The sequence below is a fragment of the Diceros bicornis genome, chromosome 5, assembly GCF_020826845.1.
Source record: "Diceros bicornis minor isolate mBicDic1 chromosome 5, mDicBic1.mat.cur, whole genome shotgun sequence".
NCBI classification, from domain to species: Eukaryota; Metazoa; Chordata; class Mammalia; order Perissodactyla; family Rhinocerotidae; genus Diceros; species Diceros bicornis.
The window spans coordinates 90554011-90573144 of record NC_080744.1 but is presented as its reverse complement, the minus strand read 5'-3'; the positions used below and the strand labels follow the sequence as shown (position 1 = coordinate 90573144).

At 40.4% G+C, this 19134-nt stretch overlaps 1 protein-coding gene across 1 annotated transcript in view; it reads right to left on the bottom strand.

Moving 5' to 3' along the window:
• Positions 1 to 19134, bottom strand: part of AGBL1 (AGBL carboxypeptidase 1) — a 360791-nt gene that overhangs the window by 60801 nt on the left and 280856 nt on the right. The gene's annotated exons all lie outside the window — the stretch shown is intronic.

The window sequence follows — 19134 nt, the reverse complement described above, 5'->3', positions numbered from 1 at the left end:
GTTGTAGTGATTATGTGAAGAAAGGAGGGCATATGCATAGAGAGGAGAGGAAAAGAAGGCAAGAGAGGAAGGAAGGAGTGGATGGAGGGGGATGTGTCAGAAAGTTCAAGGTGGAAACAAGAGGCTCTGCTCTGAATCTTGTGTATGGTGTTGCTGGCAGTGCTGGATTGGGGGGCTGCCTTTGTGACCCCCATAGAGCTCATCTTAGGCCTGCATCTGAGTCTTATTTCCTGGCATTACCTTATCATCATGTCCCCCTCAAACTTCAATTGATCTATCTCCCTGGCTCAATCCTTGGCTGGATTTACAAATCTGGAACCGGGTCAGCTCCTTAATAAGAAGTGAACGTACTTTGCAAGCTGGAACTGGACTTCACATTTTGGCAGCAGTCTTGGGGGTGGCGGAAAGGGAAGTGCTTTTCAGTTGGGGTGGAGTGCATGATTGCTGGATTACAACACAGAATATATATCTTCTGGTGACTTCCCAGATGCAGAATCCTGGCTGCAATTAGAAACCTATATGTCTAGTCATTTTATCATTTTTATACATTTAGGAGCTCAAGTGTTTGCTCTAGCAGGCTGCAGCTGGCTTGCTGTCAACTCCCAGCTGTTGTTTAGCTGAAACACCACAACTAAAATTGTGGGCCAATATGACCGGAAACTAAATTGGGGGCTGAGTAAAAAAGTTGGGAATTAGTTAACAATGTTTAGCGCGCTCACTCGTTGCTCCAACCAGGTGAAACCCACTCATTTAGAAGAAAGCAGAAGAGGGTAACTTGAAACCCATCCAGACACTTTTGAGAACCCTTTACATAAAACAGACTTGCCCTGCAAGCCAGTGTCCTCTCAACAATTATCCAAGTCTAACATGTTCCATTTCATTAGGCAGGCTTCTGGTTTTCCTCGCTTCCCAAGGATCACCAGCTCAGAGACTAAATTCCAAATAAATAAGTTTGGCTGCTTACAGAAAGGACAAATTCAGTATTCAATACGTGGAGTAGTGTTCTTGGATGAGTCCTTGGACAACTGCAGGAAAAATAATATTAATCCCACAGTTGGGTCCTTCATAGATAAGATTAGGGGACTACCTAAATGCATTAGCCTTGCTGTCTGGCACAGGCCTGGGCCTCCTTGCCAATTGAGCCTTCATCTCCCTTTCGATCGAAGCCACTAGCTTTAAAAAAACCCAAGGGGCATTTTCTTTTCAAATTTTTAGCTCATTTCATTACCACAGGCATCTGGGTTTCTATGAAGTGTCTTTATGCGGCCCATATTCTGCATTGATCCAGCCCAGTACAAAATGTTCCTGATGAGTCCATAATGTCACATCATTCATTAATTATACTTTTCACCATCATTCTGTTCACTGGCAATGGAGTCAACTGCACTGTCAGCACCACAGTGTTAGGACTTCACTCCAGCTGTCATGGGGCTGGGGAGCAGCTGCCCTTGGAGGAAGGAAGCTCCTTACTCAAGCAAAGGAATAGGAAGGGAGAAGATTCCAGGTGGACTGAACTTGTTTCCGGATAAATGTTACACCTTGTGGCCATTCCCTTATGACATGACCTTTCCACTCTTTCATTTTCGATTATAGAATGCCCTCTGGTGCCATTTCTAGAAGGTCAGGAAAGACTGTAGATCAAAGCAAGAAAGAGCTGGCAGGCCCAAGGGCTAGAGGATTGGTTAAAATCATAGAGAACTGGGTGACTACAGATCCTAGCCAATTCCACACAAAGAGTGGGCAGTACCATTTGAGTCCTACAGGCTAAAATGACACGAAGAAAAACATCTAGCAGGTTATACAAAGAGAAGAATATGGAAAGCTCTGCAGGTAGGGTTGGCACTCAGGACTCAAGCTGGGAACTGGGCCACCAGGTAAAGATATCGTCAAAGGTCACCAGGAATCAGTGTGCAGAGATCCAAGATGAAGGAAAGCATAAGCAGCAGTAGGGTAAATATTGACAGGCATAGCTGAGACCCATGTGTCCACAAGCAAGGAGACATAAGGAGGGAGAGAGAGCATTTGAATCTCAAAAGACACATGGATATTAATAGTACTGACCAATATCTTACTTATGGGAATGAAATACAGAAAATAAAATTATAATAAAGCTTCTAAATAATATAAAAAGGTATTCTCATAGCTATCCTCAAGTTCTTTACTCATAAAAACTGTATTTGGTATATTTATCTCTTTCATTCATGGAGGAGACAGTTGTCTTGTCCCTGCTCTGGGAAATGGACTGTGCCAAGTGCCTGGGTTACAAAGATGAATAGACAGAGTCTGTATGTTCAAGGATTTCACCATCCTGCCAATGAGGCAAACATACACTTGACCGTAATGAAATATGACAACGATTAGGATGATGTGATTCAAAAAGCACAAGTCAGAAGAGTGACTTTTACCTAAGTAGGGGATGGGAGAAGTAGGATGAGTTAGGAAAGATTTTAGAAAAGGAGTAAGGCACCCTGGTCCTACAAGGATACAGAAGTAGGAGGGAAAAAAACTGAAGAGAAGGCAAATGGACAGAAGAAACAATATGAGCAAAAGAATAAAGAGGTAAAAACCCACAGTGTAGATCAGGATTGGTGAATAATAGATACCCTTACAGAGGATTTATAATGTGCCATACATTATACTAAGAATTCTGCATATTTTATCTTTAGTTAACATTTGGCACAAAATTGGCAGGCAGAAATTATATAATTATCTCCAAATTAAAGATGAGGAAACTAAGGTGTATTGAACCTTGACTAGGGTTCACATAACTAGTAAATAAAAGAGCCCAGATCTGAACCCAGGTAGCTGTGATGTCAATGCCTTGCCCCTGAGTTGCTATGCAAGTCTTCCTGCAGGTCTAGTGTATGGGGGGGAGAAGAGAAGGAAGAAACAAAGTCAAGGTTTCTGAAGAGCTTTGGGTATGATTCTAAAGTTTAGTTCCTTAGGCCAGGGTTGCTCACAGGTGGTTCTACAGATCACCTGCCTCAGAATCACTTGGGGAGGGGGTTACTATGCAGATTCCCAGTTCTCCTTCAACTCTCCTGAACCCTAACCTATGCAAGGAAGCCTGGGACTTTACATTTGAACACACAAGTCTGAAGGATCTGAGGGAAAGTTTAAGAAATGCTAATTTAAGTCAGCACTCCTCCAATCTGAGGATATACAAACCACCCAGGAGCATTGCTAAATATACAGTGCTAGAATTCGGATTCTTTCAATAGGTCTGGGTTGGGCTCATGAACATTCACATTAAACCTGTGGGTTGATGATCATTAAACAAAGGGGTAATGCATTCATATTTGTTGTTTTAGAATCAAAAGAAAACAACCTCTAGTGGAAAGACAGAGTGGGAAAAAAAACACAGTTGGTTAGTAGACTAGTGTTAAAAATTAAGCAGAAAATGGTGAAATGTAAACCATGCAAGAGTGAAGATGGAAGAAGGAATATTAAAGAGGTAAAATCACCAAGACTGGGTAATTGATTAAAATAGGAGTATAGGAGTAATGGATAGAAGGAGTTGAAAACCACTCTAGGTGTCCAGCTTGGACTCATGGATAGAGGCTAATCAGGAGAGGAGAACTTATCCAGTATTGGCCAGGTGGCGGAAGGCATTTTACAAATGCTATCTTGTGTTTAACAGATATTTATTACGAACCAGGAATTATGCAAGGCTTTGAGAGTACAAAGATGAATAGTACGTAGTCTCCTTGCTTGCGGATTTTGCCATCTGATTGAGGAGAGGGCAGATAGATTGATAAATAGGCAAGATCAATGTGTCCACAGTCCAGCAGGAGGAGACTGAGCCAGCCTGGAGGTTCAAGAGGGATTTCTGGTAGAAAAGATCCTTAATGTTATTCTGATCCTCATAAAGTTGAGGCAATCTGCTCTGACAAGTTTAGGGTTAGCAGTATTAGATCGATAGGTCCTGGGCAGGAGATTCTGGTTTCCAACACTCTCCTGGCAAAGACATGATTACCACTGCATTACAGAGAAGGAAATAGAAACAGAGGTACATGCATGACACTTACTCAATGTCAACTGGGTTAGATGGAGTGAGTTCTGTCTCCAAAGGCCATACTCTCTCAGGGAGAAAACAGATTTGCATTTTTGGACATTTTGAGTTAGAGATGGGTGAAAGACAACTGGATTGAGGTGGAAAGACAGTTGGGTACATGTATTTGGTACTTAAGATGAAACTCATGGCTGAAGATAGACCTTTTGGAGTCATCTTCATAGAAGTCATGCTCGAATAGACAAGAATCAATTGGGTATCTATGTGCCAGGCTCCGCAGAGATGTGACATAAGTGTAGAGATAAGATCCAATCCCTGCCTGTGAAAAGTGACAAATCAGGAGTTCTTAACTTAAGGTTCACAGACCCTTCATATTGGTTAATGGCCTCCAGAAATTTTGTGTACAAAAATGTGTACGTGCATTTTTCTGGTGTAACATCATTGGTTTCATCAGATACTCAAAAAGATCCACGATCCAAAAGAAATTAATGACCACAGATTTAAGATCTGGTACTATAAAAAATAATAGGGGCTGGCCTGGTGGCATAGCGGTTAACTTCACACACTCTGATTTGGCGGCCCGGGGTTCGCGGGTTCAGATCCTGGGTGTGGACAGATGCACCACTTGTCAAACAGTGCTGTGGCTGTGTCCCATATAAAGTAGAGGAAGATGGGCACAGATGTTAGCCCAGGGCCAATTTTCCTCAGGAAAAAGAGGAGAATTGGCAATGAATGTTAGCTCAGGGCTAGTCATCCTCACAAAAAATAACAATAATATGTTTCTTATCCATACATTTTAATATATTATGAAAAATGGCACACATATTTGTGAGTTTGTGTAATCCTACATGAAAATGAATGTCAATTATTAAACAGCAAAATATCTGACTTCAGCATGGTTACTGAAAGAGTACCATATCATCTTGATTGTTGCCCAAAGATGTACTCTTATAGTTTTGATTTAACTTGGAAGTTTGATTTGCACACAAAACAGTAAATTATACACACTCTTTGGCAAAGCAGTAGAGAAGAGGCAAATGAAACAGAGAAGCAAAACAGAGCTACATTAGAAATGACAGAAAAATAGAAAGATGATTCTGTAAAGAAATGCTAGAAATTTTACAAAGCATACTGGAGGACAGAAAAAATTTTCTCGGATATATAATTAAGACTTTAAATTTAAAAATCAGATTTTTTGAGCAAGCACAGACAAAGGGAGTAAGAATTATTCTTATTTTTTGAGTATTAATTATTCAAAACAGTAATAGTTACAAATACAATAATTGAGTACTTCTTACGTGCCAGACATCATTGTTAGCAATTTACATGGATTTTCTGTTTTGATCTTCACAGCTACACTTTGAGAGAAGAACTTAATTTCCTCAATATTCCCAAAGAGGAAACGAAGGCACAGATGATTTAAAGAGCATGCCCAAATTACCCAGCCAGGTGGTAGAGCTAGGGTGTGCACCCAGCATTACGACCCTAGAGCCTGCATTTGCTCTCGCACATCACTGTACCGCAAGGCCTGGGACAAAACCAGCACAGACCAAAGCAGCCTCGATTCAGGAACAATCAAGATGGTACCAGAATAAGAGGGAAGAGAGCATCCTCTAAGCCATCGCTGCTCAAAGTGTGTCTGTGGGCCAGTAGCGTCAGCATCCCCTGAAGCTTGTCATAAACACGTTATCTCAGTCTCACCCCAGACCTGCTGAATTCAAATCTGCATTTTAACAAGATCTGCAGTCAACTTTGGGCAAAGTTTGAGAAGTGCTACTCAAAAGCCACATCTGAATAAGGATAAGACATTAACAGCCAATATCAGAACATTTCAACTTATGACTTTACTGTTTATATATAAAAATTATGCTTATTTTTGGTGTATGTCAGGAGTCATAGGAACTCTTACTGTCAAGTGCCAGACAGTAAATATTTTAAGCTTTGCGGGCCATGCAGTCTCTGCTACAACTATTCAGCTCTGCTACTGTAGTGCAAAAGCAGCCACGGAGGATAGCTAACCAAATGGGCATGGCTGTGTTCCAGTGAAACTGTTTTTATGGACTCTGAAATTTGAATTTCACATAATTTTCATATATCACAAAATATTCTTTTTCTTCTGATTTTTTTTCAATCAAATAAAAATGCAAAAGCTATTCTAAACTTGTGCGCTACACAAAAACAGACGATGGGTAAGATTTAGCCTGTGTGCCATAGTTTGCCAACTCCTGATACAATACTAAAGTGCATTTAATTTTCATTCATCCATTCAAAATTAATTCTTACTCTGCCTTTACAGTAGAGAATTCAATAACCCCTCCAGGTAGTTTTACAAGGGCACAAAAGATATACACTGAGAACTGCAGAAAGATCCCTTTATCCAGAATGGACCGATCAGTAAACGTTTCCAAAAGAGCCTGTAGAGCTCTAAGTTGACTGCTTCTCTGAGAATTACTTTCAGCCCCCAAAATCTGTCCTACCCTTGGTCATGCCTCTTCCCTAGGGGCCACCTACAAGATAATCTATGCAGGAACTTGAAGATTTGGCCCCCCAGCCTCAGGGCTCTGAAGAATATTTCAGCTGCAGAGCAATCTAAGGGACCAGCTGAGGCCTCTGTTGCTACTGCCTTGCAGTTCATTCAACTCCTCCCTCTGCCCAATCCCGCTGCCTTTACTCCGCTACAAGCGTTGATCCCGAACACACTAACCAGTCAACTTCCTGCCCATACATCACTGTCTCAGTCTGCTTCTCAGGGAACCTCTAAGGACCTGCTACTTGGGGGCCACTCTTGTCTTCTTCAGTTCTTCAAATGTGCCGCATTCTCTTCCCACCTCAAGACCTTGAACATGCTGTTCCATCTGACTGGACTGCACCTGTCCCAACACTGTCTCCTTCTCATCCTTCACATGTTGGTTCATTTATCTCCTCCTGGGAGAGAAGATATCATCCATCAGAAAGCATTACTTCAGAACACTTATTTTATTTTGCATCAAGACTATGTCTGCCTTGTTCACCATTATACCCTCCATGCATAGCAAAGTTCCTGGCATTCAGTAAACATTTGTTGGCTAAGTGGATCTAACACCTCCTCTAATCACCACATTAAAAACAATGTACCATGAAATGCTCAACTGCAATCTCAATTTTCTAGAATAATATTATTTTTTGTGCTTGTCCTGAGCATGCTGTCATCAAGTCCAATCAAAAGTTCAATAGGATCATCAAAACATGAACAAACACCTTGCTCAGGATGCTTTGACTGTAACACTTGGCACAGTCCGCTTTGCCTATTGCTTTGTGCTTGGCCTCACATGTGCTCTTCTCTGTGTGAAGAGTTCTCAGAGATAACTGAGGCTCCAAGTTAGCTGTCCTTCAGCTTCACAAGCCAACAGCAGGTGGAAACTCACAAAGACAGAGGTTCTGAGTAAGGTGGGGGGTGTGGAGAAGGCAAGGCACATTGAAACAATCTAGGAAACTTTTCAACTTTTTCAGTCACCTGCAGTGATTCTTATCTCACCTCAACTAAAGCTTTGAAAACGTTCTCTGAGTAACTTTATAGCATCCGTCTTGGTGGAGACGCACAGGTAGAGTTTGGAGGAAATAGACCCCAGGAGAGGGAAGAAAAGCTTTGGAATTTCTTGAGAAGATATGGAATTGATAATAGACTGCCCTTTAAATGCATCTTCTTCTCAGGTCATAGCATTTCAGAGTGCCGAGGGGAGCAGGCTTGCAGAGAAATGTAGAAGCAGCAAACCAGTTTCTACCTTAAATTGCCACATGCCTCCTTAAGAATAAATTTGGGCTCAGGGGAGACTAAGTCATAGAATCAAAATGATGCCTCCTAGATTCATAAATAATCCATTACATATTCACTTTGGGAAAACATCAAGGTTTCTTTATGTTTTCCCTTCTTTAGTTTAATTAAAAAGTGGCACAGGTATTGTCGGACACATGTTACAATAACTTCAGATGTACAGATGAAACTGAGTTGTTCCTCCTCCCTGTGCAGTTCTTTCCACCTCGGACTACCTGAGCAGTCACACAAAGGCTGCCCCTGCTTCCTCGTCTCCTCTCTCAGCTTCCCCTCATGGTTTCCGCCCAAGTCTGTGCATACTTGCAATTACAGGTTCTCAATTACACACACTTGCTACTTGCTTGAGGGAACAGAAAGTGTGCTTCCTCTCTTGGCAGCTGCTCAAGCCAGATGTTACACTAGCAGGCTGTGATTGGCTGGCAGATAAAAGAGAATGGCTCTTCATGGATAGACAAGTGGAGAGATGTAAACAAACCCATTCCAGCCCTGAATCAGCAGGTCCTTGTTAACCTGCTTGGAAATGTCCTTCAATCTTCTCCTGGAAAACAGGGAAGATATTGTCATGAGATCATTCAGCTGAATACCGACTGCTCCCTCTCTGGTTAAAATAGCAAGAAGCATCATTTGGAGACATCATCACAGCATCAAGATGAGCTGGGCTTCATTTAAGCTGCATCTGCATTGGCAAGCAATAATTGTAGGGATGCAGAAGTTTGTTTATTTTAACAGTTAAATGTTTGTATCTCGCAAACCAACGAAACTTTTCTGTAATCACTTTTGAGATGCACTTGAACCATTCCGTGTGCCCAAATCTTTCCACCATGTTTTTCTCAGCCAACAACAATAGACAGTGATTGGGGCAGAGTTAAACAGCCACCAACTTTTCCCTGTGCCTCCTTGGGGCAAGCGTGAAACTGAGGAAACATATTTTGGCTTGGCTGCTGAAACTTCTGTTGGAATGGTGAAGACTATTTAAAATAAGGTAATTGATAAAAATTCTGGTCAAGGTGGACTGTATATACACCTAGTGTAGATGTTCTGGGTGGCAAGAGCTGACCCATATGACACAAACTAGGCAAAAGCAAAACCTCCCTCTTCCTCTTCTTATATTATATAGATGATACAAATCCATGAAGTTTCTTCGCACTGCTACCCAATATAAAACACAAAGGGTCCAGGAAGGGTTTTAGTGCAGTTTATTTTCATGATAGATATCAAGAGTCACCAGATGAAATAGGAGAGGGAAAAAGCAGTTCATTCGGAAGAGATTATGGGCAATCATTATTTTGTTTTATCCAATGTAGAGTTAATCCTCCTAACGGATTAGGCATTTATTGGGCACGGACTGGCAACTGGAGCTACACTCCTGGGGACAAAACATGGCAGAGACCATCAATCTCCATGACTCTGGGCAGGAATCGATAATAACAATAATTAATAACCATTTGTGTTCTCTAGCTCTCTTCAACTGGGATCTCAGAATATTTTACTAACACAAATTCATTAAGCCTGAAACTACACCTGGGCATTCAGGAAGTGCTTGAAGGTTAGCTCTGCTATTATTTTATATGCATATTGCATCTTTCCTCCAAGGAGCTCAAAAGGATTATACATGTTACCAAAGTAGGTTAACTTATCCCAGTTGTGGGTCAGGAATACATCTTTTCTTTCTCCTTAGCATGGGCGTTTCTAAGCTGTGAAAGATGGGTAAGGCTGAAAACAACACAGCAGACCACTGGACTTATCCCTAGCAGCATCTATACATTACTTTTTCTATTCAATGTTTAACCTCTCTAGAAGCAAATGCCACTTTCCCTCTTTTGTTCCATTCTTCAACCATAATAAATGAAACGTTCAAGTGTAATGCCGTAAAGTTTTGAAGCAGAAAATATCTCTATCTGAGATGCTGAATGGGGATTTCTGTAGAGTGGACAATGAACCAGATGACCACTGAAGTTCCACTTAGTCCTAAGATGATGGTTTGGCAGAATCTGCAGAAAATAATGTGCAAAACAGGTAACTCTGCTAAGCACTCATTGCACATGTGAACCCAAGCCCACCATGCCCTGGGTCTCAGAGACATGAGTTAACAAGAGAACCAAGAATGTCCTGTTCATGAAGTCCCTCATATTAAGTATAGGGAGGTAGTAAGACCATGGGATCTGGAAGCAAACAGCATAAGTTTTATTCCCAGCCCTGTACTTTACAAATTGTGTGATCTTGGACAAGGTATATGACCTTACTAGTCTTTGACTTCCTTATCCATAATATGTGGTTTAAAACACCTACCTATTGTTATGGACATTGAATAAAAGGTTAGGAAAGCATCTAGCACATAAGAGTTACTCAATAAACGGTGATTATCATTACTGTCACAAAACCATTCAGAAGTCCTCTAAGTATGTCAAAGGATCAAGATAGGAGAATGACTTTTTCTTTGTTCTCTCTCTCATTCTTCTGTTATATTCAAGTTCCATTTCACCAAAAACATTTTACTCTTTTTTCCTTCCTGTCTGCTTTCATAACACAGTCTTCCTTTTGACTGATAAATCTTACCCATTGAAAATAGTCACCAGCATGTAATGGCAGGAAAAAAAAACAAAAAAAACCCGTCAATACCCAGATAGTACTTTTGCTGTTAGAATAAGTTTCAAAGTTCTTGCATGTTGATCAAAGCCCTTTACATTCTTCCCAGGCTTCCACCAGACTAGACTGCTCACCATTCCCTAAATATCCCTAGTCTGAATATCCTCCCTGTGACATTCAGAACAGACATTCAGGACATGGGCACTCTCACACACTTCAAGTAAAAGCGCAAGTGGGGACTATTGTCCAAGTGCAATTTGGCACAACTTAGTAAAAGCAAGAAAAATGTTAAGAAGCTTGACTCAGAAATTCCATTATGGGAATTAATCCTGAAGTAATAATCAACAGCATCTGCAAAGATTGGCAACAACGGTGTTCATGGAAGTAACTAACATTCCAACAACAGCATAGTGGTCAAATAAATTATTTTCCATCCCTGTGCCAAAATACTACACAGTCATTAAAAATGATGTCTCAGAAGGAAAGTTTTGATATGAGGAAAAGAAACAAGATTAACACAAAATGTGTACTACAGGATCTTTTTTTTTTTGGAAAAAAAGGCAAAAATATACATATTACATACACCTGCAAAACGATGACAGTTTACACACCAAAATATTAACAGTGGTTACAGGCAATTTAGTTTTATTTTTTGAGCTTTTCTTTTTTACTTTAATTTTTATTTATTAGAAATCAAAGCTAATAGATGAGAGAGAGGTAGATAGATAAATTGATAGATATAAAGATAGATAAATAGAGAGATAGCTAGGTAGATAGATAGATAGATAAACAGACAGAGATAGATAGATAGATAGATAGATAGATAGATAGATAGATAGATAGATAGATAGATATAGACAGATAGATGATAGATTTGAAAGAAAGAAATCCTCTTAAGCACCAAAGAAGAAATTTTTACCTGGACTATCTCATTGGATACTTAGAATGGCCCTGTAAGGTGGGCTGCATTATGCCCATCACATTCAATCTTTCTTTGATGCCTCCCAGCTGGGTCAGGTGCCCCTTGTCTGGGCTAGAGCAAATTCCCAGGGCACAAATCTATCTTTGTGCACATAAGAAATTTGGGTGAAACCTAAATGCTACCCATTCAGGGAACGGTACTCTCTAGAAAGGACTTTGTAAAGCTATTACAATGATATTTTAAATTAATATTTCATATCGTGAGGAAATACTCAACATAATGTTAAAGTAGGATACAATATTCAAATTTTCATAAAAGTACAACTATTTATAAATTAGGTGGAAGGAAATCTATTAAAATATTAACTGAGATTAATCCTTTGGTGTTGGGGTAATGGGTTATTTTTACTTTATTATTTTTGCCTATCTATATTTTCTAAATGTTCTTCAATTAGCATTTTCTCCAATTAGAATATTTATAATTAGATAAAAGAAAATTTAACAAACACGTACTGTAATAGCTGGTCTCTTTTCATTAGATGTAAAATCGTTTAATGTTAGGAACTGCATCTACTTACCACAATGCCTCCCACAGTGGCCAGAGCACAGAAGGAAGTCAGTGTGTATTTGTTGAATAAATTACTGACTACATGATGAGTAAACAATCTATCAATGAGGCAACCAATCAGGTGTCAAAGAGAGTATTTTTGCCTAAGGCCATATAAGCTAATAAGTAGTAAGAGACCCTACATGTTAACCAAGTCTTTTAATCAGCAAAGCCCATGAACTCGGCCACTCTGCCCCCCAGTATACATCCTAGTTAACCCATATTTGTTTCCAGTGGCTGCTCGAACAAATTACCACAAACCTAGTGACTTAAAATAACAGAAGTTTATTCTCTCACAGTTCTGGAGGCCACAAGTCTGAAATAAAGGCGTGGGCAGGTCTGTGAGCCTTCCAGAGGCTCTTGGGGAGATCCTCGCCTTGCCTCTTCCAGCTTCTGGTCACTCCTGGCATTCCTTGGCTTGTGGCTGATCCCTCCAGTCTCTGCCTCCGTCTTTACATGGCCTTCATTTCTGTGTATCTTTTCTGCTGTCTAAGGACACTTGTCATTGAATTTAGGGCCCCCTCCGATAATCCAAGACGATCTCATCTTGAGATCCTTAATTATATCTGCAAAGATTCTTTTTCCAAACAAGTTCACAATCACAGGTTCTTTGGGTTAATTTATACACATATCTTGGGGGGGGGGGTTCACCCTTCAACACATTATATCACCTTGAAATGGCTCCCAGTTTCCTGCATATTCCACTCCGGCTCACATCTTCCTTTGAAAATGAAAGCAATGGGATGCCCTGAAAAAGGCCAAGTTTACACAAAGAAGCCACCAGCACTGTAACCCTCTGTCCTCACCAAGTATTGGAAACAAGATTTAAAAATATCAATCACAATCTGCTCAGCCTTCCCCACTTCATTTAGCCAAATTAGATTCGAGGAGGGGAGATGAAGTCTGTTCCCATTCAGTCTCAAGATTGTTAATTCATCTCTCCTAATTCCTCCATGCGCCCCCCCCCCACATCTATTGTGCACAACACTCTTTTAATATCGAGATCACTGAATGATTAGCTAAGGAATTTACAAACCCTGCTCATTATTCCTTGGTGATGAAGGGAACTGCCATAAATATGAACACTGCAATTTGGAGGAAATAAGCACAGGAGCCTTATTAGTGAGAGTCTCAGCCCAGTTCAGATCCCATCAGAATGGAAGCTCCACTACCAAAGGGCCAGCGAGGGCTGATAATGAGATCACTGAACACTCCTTACCAGACACGTGAAATGATTCTCTCCTCAGAAGAGAAACAACAAGCAAACTTGCACGATGTCCACAACAGATGTCTTCAAGCCCCTCTGTGGGGAACGTGACCTGCCCCTGGAATTAACCTGAACCACAGCGAGAGAGCCAACGTCTGGAGCACAGATTCTGGCAGTGGAGTCTTTCGGCTTAACTGTGCTGCTCCTTCTCTAGAGGAACTCAGTAATTTGAGCTTCAGTATGCCAAAATTTTTGCAATGAACAGAGTTTCTAGATTTTCATTCTGAAAGCCAGACCTTGCAAGGTTTGTGTGAAGGTCCAATTTAAGATCAGTTAGAAAAAAGTGGCTAAGGCCCTGAATGCCTTGTCCAATGCTTTCTTCTTATATAGCAAGTGAAGAAACTCACATGCAGTTTTTATCTAAGGCCTCAGTGTGAATCATCCAAGTATTTGTAAGTAGCAAATTCCTGCCTGTCCCCATACTTTCATGATACACTGTATTTCTCGCAGTAGGGACACAATGATTTAAGTAACATCACTCCTCTCAAGAGTTCACAGTCTAGGGGACAGAGAAATGCTAGCAAAAGGAAATTTTAAAATGTCCGTAAAGGGGGTATAAACAAGGAGAAATGAGGCAATAGGGAAACAAGTCATGAAGTTTCCCTGCAAGAGTTAGAAAAGATCTTAAAAAAGAGGAAAAGTTTGGGCTGAAACCTGAAGACTTGGCAGCATCAAAGATGAATCATGATAATAAGAACGTCACCAGTTAGTGATCACTCACCATGCATCAGATACACCACACTCCACACAATGCATGATTATCTGAATTAATCCTCCCAACAACCCAATAAAGGAGGCTCAGAAACGTCATAGACTTAGAAAATAGTAGGATTTGAACCCAGCTCTGTCTGACCCCTAAGTGTATATTCTCAACTCCTACACGACACTGCCTTTTGAAATAGATGCTGGCAATTAGGTTTACCATTTTTTAACACTCAACTGATGTGTTACTCAGTTGAGTAACACTCCAACTGATGGAGCTACTCAGAGTTTGTAGGCAACTGAGTAAAGAAAAGGACTACCAGACAACAAGGACTCTGTATGGACTGAGTAAGGCGGCCAGCAACTGTATGGGAAGGTTTCAAGCAATGGATGCTGCAACAGTCTGATCACTATGAGACGACTGCCACTGTGGGCACACGAGAAATAAACAACCACAGTGAGCCAACCAAAAGTGCCACCATGGGAATTTCAGCAATAAAGAGAGATGCAAATTCTTGCAAAGGGAAAGAGAAAGAAAAAATGGGGCACTAAAGAGTAAAAGAAGTCTTTGAAAAGAAATATTGATAAATGAAAGTACATTTGGGGGGATTGTGTTTTATAGATATATATATATTTTATGTGGTTTATATATACATATATACACATATATACATGAACGGTTATGGGATGTAAATATCAAGTTAGAAAAATCATATGGCACTTATATATATTTTTAAAATAGTGTTTTCAACATTTATACATTGATGTGATACTCCCGTGAAATCTTAAATAAAACATCCATGAGGATTAATGAGATCTTAAAACAAATCTGCATGCTATGTGTGCTCCAGGGAGACAAGTGTTATATAAATACCAGATATTGTAGCATGTTCTTCTTGGATGGGGATTCGGGAAGAAGGGTGACTAGGCATAAAGGGGTTCACTGCAAATTCTTCTCTCCTGGAAAAGAGAATTTGGGTGAGCAATATGCTTCTTTGATTGATTTCTTCAAAGGTGGCTCAGAGTTTCTATAGTTAAAGCCACGTTTGTTAGAAACCCAGTTGTACTCTCCTGTGGACCAGTACAGTGGTTGCAGGACTTCCTAGAGCAGTGGGTCTCTACTCTGGGGCCACATTAGAGGCACCTAGAGCCTTTAAAGACTGTGATGCCCAGGCCATGCCCCAGACATCAGAATCATGGCAGGGGGCGTGGGTACAATTTGTAAAGTTCCCCAGGAGATCGCATTCAAGGTTGAGGTCCACTGACCTAGAATACGTTTGTTTAGCACACTTATCCAAAAACAAACAAACAAACAAACAAGAAAATAAGATCATATCATCATTTAACCTCTTGGGTTGGAAATGGTTTGTTTGGACAGTAAACTGCCAAACTCTCACATGGGTCAAAATGACAGAAACAAAACTCATGGTTAACAGTAAAATAGTAAGTGACTGTGACCCAAGACACAGGACGGGCATACAAGAGCTGGAGAAGATGCTGGGAGCCCAGTGAAGGCTGTGCTGAGCTGAAGAGTCAACGATGCAGAACTAGCAGTGAGGACCCAGGGAAGTGGCAGGGAAAGTCGCAGGGAAGTCCAATTAACTCTGCCAGGCCACATCTTCCTTCTCTCAGCAGAGCATCTCCAACTTCTCCAATGGTCAGGATCTCCTGGGGTATGTGTTAAACATGCTAATTCCCAAATGCCACGCCAGATCTTCTGAATTCGAGTCTGCAGGGGACGCACCTGGGAAGCTGTATGTTCAACAGGCACCGATTTATGTTTTTTAACGCACAATTTATCCCTTTAGGTCTAAGCAGCTGAAACTGACACCCAAGACCAGGAGGCCAAGTTGAACTGAGTATCCAGTAAATACTTTTCTATTTCTGAGTCTATCTGGCCTGGTCTTGACACAAATATGGTCCAACTTTTGAGCTCTTTCCTTCTACCTTCTGCAGAAGCAGGAAGCCCTTGTCATCAATTTATGCTCAAGCCTTGATTCTAAATTCTTTCCTCATTTTGAAATTCTCCAGGGTTTCAAACATGTAGCAAGTCCCTAGGCACTGTAGCTAAGTAAGCTAATTCCACAATAAAGATTGCTTCCTAAGGAAGCAAGTAAAATTATATAACAGAATCAAGGCTTAAATTGAGCAAAATTTCATAGGATCTCAAATATATATCTTTGAGATATATCACATCTTTCTTTTTACCCCAACGAGGTATAAAAGTGAGAATTGGGAAACTCTTTTTTTGTGTGTGTGTGTGAGGAAGATTAGCCCTGAGTTAACATCTGATGCCAATCCTCCTCTTTTTTTCTGAGAAAGATTGGCCCTGGGCTAACGTCTGTGCCCATCTTCCTCTACTTTATATGCGATGCCTGCCACAGCATGGCTTGACAAGCACTGCATTGGTGCACGCCAGGGATCCAAACCTGCGAGCCCCAGGCCACTAAAGCAGAGCACGCACACTTAACCGCTATGCCACCGGGCTGGCCCTGGAAACATTTTTTTTTTTAAGGACTGTTTTTTATTTTTTATTGTATTTTATTTATTTATTTATTTATTGAGGAAGATTGGCCCTGAGCTAACATCTGTTGCCAATCTTCCTCCTTTTTCCCATTTTTCTCCCCAAAGCCCCAGTAGATAGTTGTACGTCATAGTTGTACATCCTTCTAGTTGCTCTATATGGGAGGCTGCCTCAGCATGGATTAAAGAGCAGTGCATAGGTCCGTGCCCAGGATCTGAACCAGTGAACCCTGGGCCACCGAAGCAGAGCACACAAATTTAGCCGCTACACCACCAGGCGGGCCCCAGGAAACTTATTTTCAATTTTTGATATAAGCCTAGTGCATGAAGATTTCACTGCTCCATATTTTTAGGCCAGCTTAGACTATGGGAGTAGATCTAGGGGACAAATGAACACCTGCACTGACTGTGGCTTCTGTTTCCTTCTTGTATTTGAATGAGTGCTCCCTGGTCAAAATGAAATAAGACCAGAGGAAAATGGAAGAACAGAAGTAGTGGAATACTTATTCATTTTACCAAATTGGCAGCAAGCTCCAAAAATGTGAACCTTCAGTGAAAATTATAACAATATGTCTATTCTCCTTGAGATCGCCTCGTTGAGGTGGACACTATTAGAGGGTGCCTCCATTCACACGATTATTGTGTATACATAGGCTGAGAAGGCAAAAGCTGCATTCCAAAATAAATGAATACAACCCAGAGAGCAGAAGAAAATTCCAGTTTGCTAAGGTCAAACTATAATTTGTGAGCAAGCATACTGTGGAGCAGTAGTTCACTTGAGGATATGGATGAGACTTTACTAAGTTTTATGGCAAAAAAGGTGAGAAAGTTACAAGTTCATGATTAACTAATCCTGTAACGTATAACTAATTCCTAAAGGTTTTGACTGAGCAGTGTTCAATGGGGCCTTGATATATCTATTTGCCTCTACTGCAAATTGGCTGCAACTTCCCATCTATTCTCTTACCAACCTCATTTTCCTCATAATACATAACTACATATAATAGCCTACTATAAACCTAAAAATTCTCCCCATAGTCTACAACCTAGGATAATCAACTGCTGCAGGCACTCAGTGGTAGTATGCCCTTCAGTGAGCTCTGTAAGCTCTTAAATGGGACAAATAAGACTATTGCTCACATACAGTAATTGGGAGAAATATAAATTAGAAAACAGATGCAAGTGAATAACTCAGTGCCTGGTACATAAATGCAAATTATCATAATACAGCATAATATAGAGTCTTACATATGACATAATATATTAATTACAATACTATGTTTTATAGAATAAAATTAATGTAATCATTATTTTTATTTTATAGTCCACTTCTTGAAGTTTTAATTTTTTAAAGAAACCTATCCTCCAAATGTTGGGGAAAACTGGCTTGATTGTCATGTTTCTTCAGATTGTTACCTAGTCATACTAGTTGACCTTTCCACCAGGCTTCTGAGCCTTGTTATTGGGTTTATTTAACTCATTTTTTAAAGTGGCAATTTAAGGGGGCAGTCGGTTTACTTTCCAACAAGGAACGCAGGGCTGTCTTTCTACTATTCACCTCTCATTCTCTCCACTTTTATTCCATCAGTGTTCCCTTTACACTGGACCACTCACATGGTTGAAGGCACTAAAAGTTGAAAGAGGCCAAGGACCCACATGGAAGAATCTGGGGCACTCCCTCATCCCAGGCCCAAGGAAGACGCAGGGGAATTAGGAGAACTTATGGTTGTGTTTCTAACATTATCCTCCTTTCTACTGGAAGAAAATGAGCCTTTATTTTGAATTTTATGAAAGTAGATAATTTATATAATCCCTTGACACCCACAAAGCCAAGAAACCTGCATAATCCTGCACAACGTGACTACGAGGCAGACGTAGCCTGCGAGTGTTGCCCAGAACACGTCTAATCTTGTTTGGTCTCAAGACTGGTCTTAAATCTTTCCAGAAGATGTGAAGTTTGAAGCATAGTAGGGACACTTTCCCCTAGACATAGATACTCTAATTATGCTTTCTTGCCTCAAGATTCTCCTGAATAAGACAAAACTTTATAATGATCCCTTTTGTGTTGAGTATTCCTGAACCTCCTGCCCTCTTCAGGAAGCAGAGAACACTTCAGCTGTTAGAATTGTTCCCAGTGGGATCTGAAGTCAGACCTGTTGAGTAACCCTCCTCTTCACCTGACCGAGTCAAAAAACTGTGTGTCAGCTACGGCCCTAGTACAAACAAAAAGCCCTCTGTGCATGTCCACAAAAGATCGAAGTTTGCTGCATACCTAACCAATCAAAACATGATTCTAGTTTTTAGCCTTTAATGAAGAAATTACTTTGGTACTGAAAAACATTAATAATATTGATTTATTTAGGTAAAAATAAATAAAAAATAATAGAGATAGAGATATTTCATTTTGTCCCTTTGCACAGCTTTTCAGGAAAAAAAAAAAAAAGGTAATTTTGGCTAGGCTCCATGATGAAAGGGATTTTGCCCATTCAGTTTATTTGCTAGATAAAACACAGTGTGTGCTCTCTCTCTCTGTATATATATATTTTTTAATGAATCTGTAATGAACAGCTAATAAATATATCAGTCTGCAGAGTATGGGCAGTCCTTTTTTGCGATGTTCAAATGGTGGCCATACCACCTTAGTCAACATAATAGCAAAAGTTATAAAGACCGAACATGAAACCATTATGGGTATGCTCTGTTTT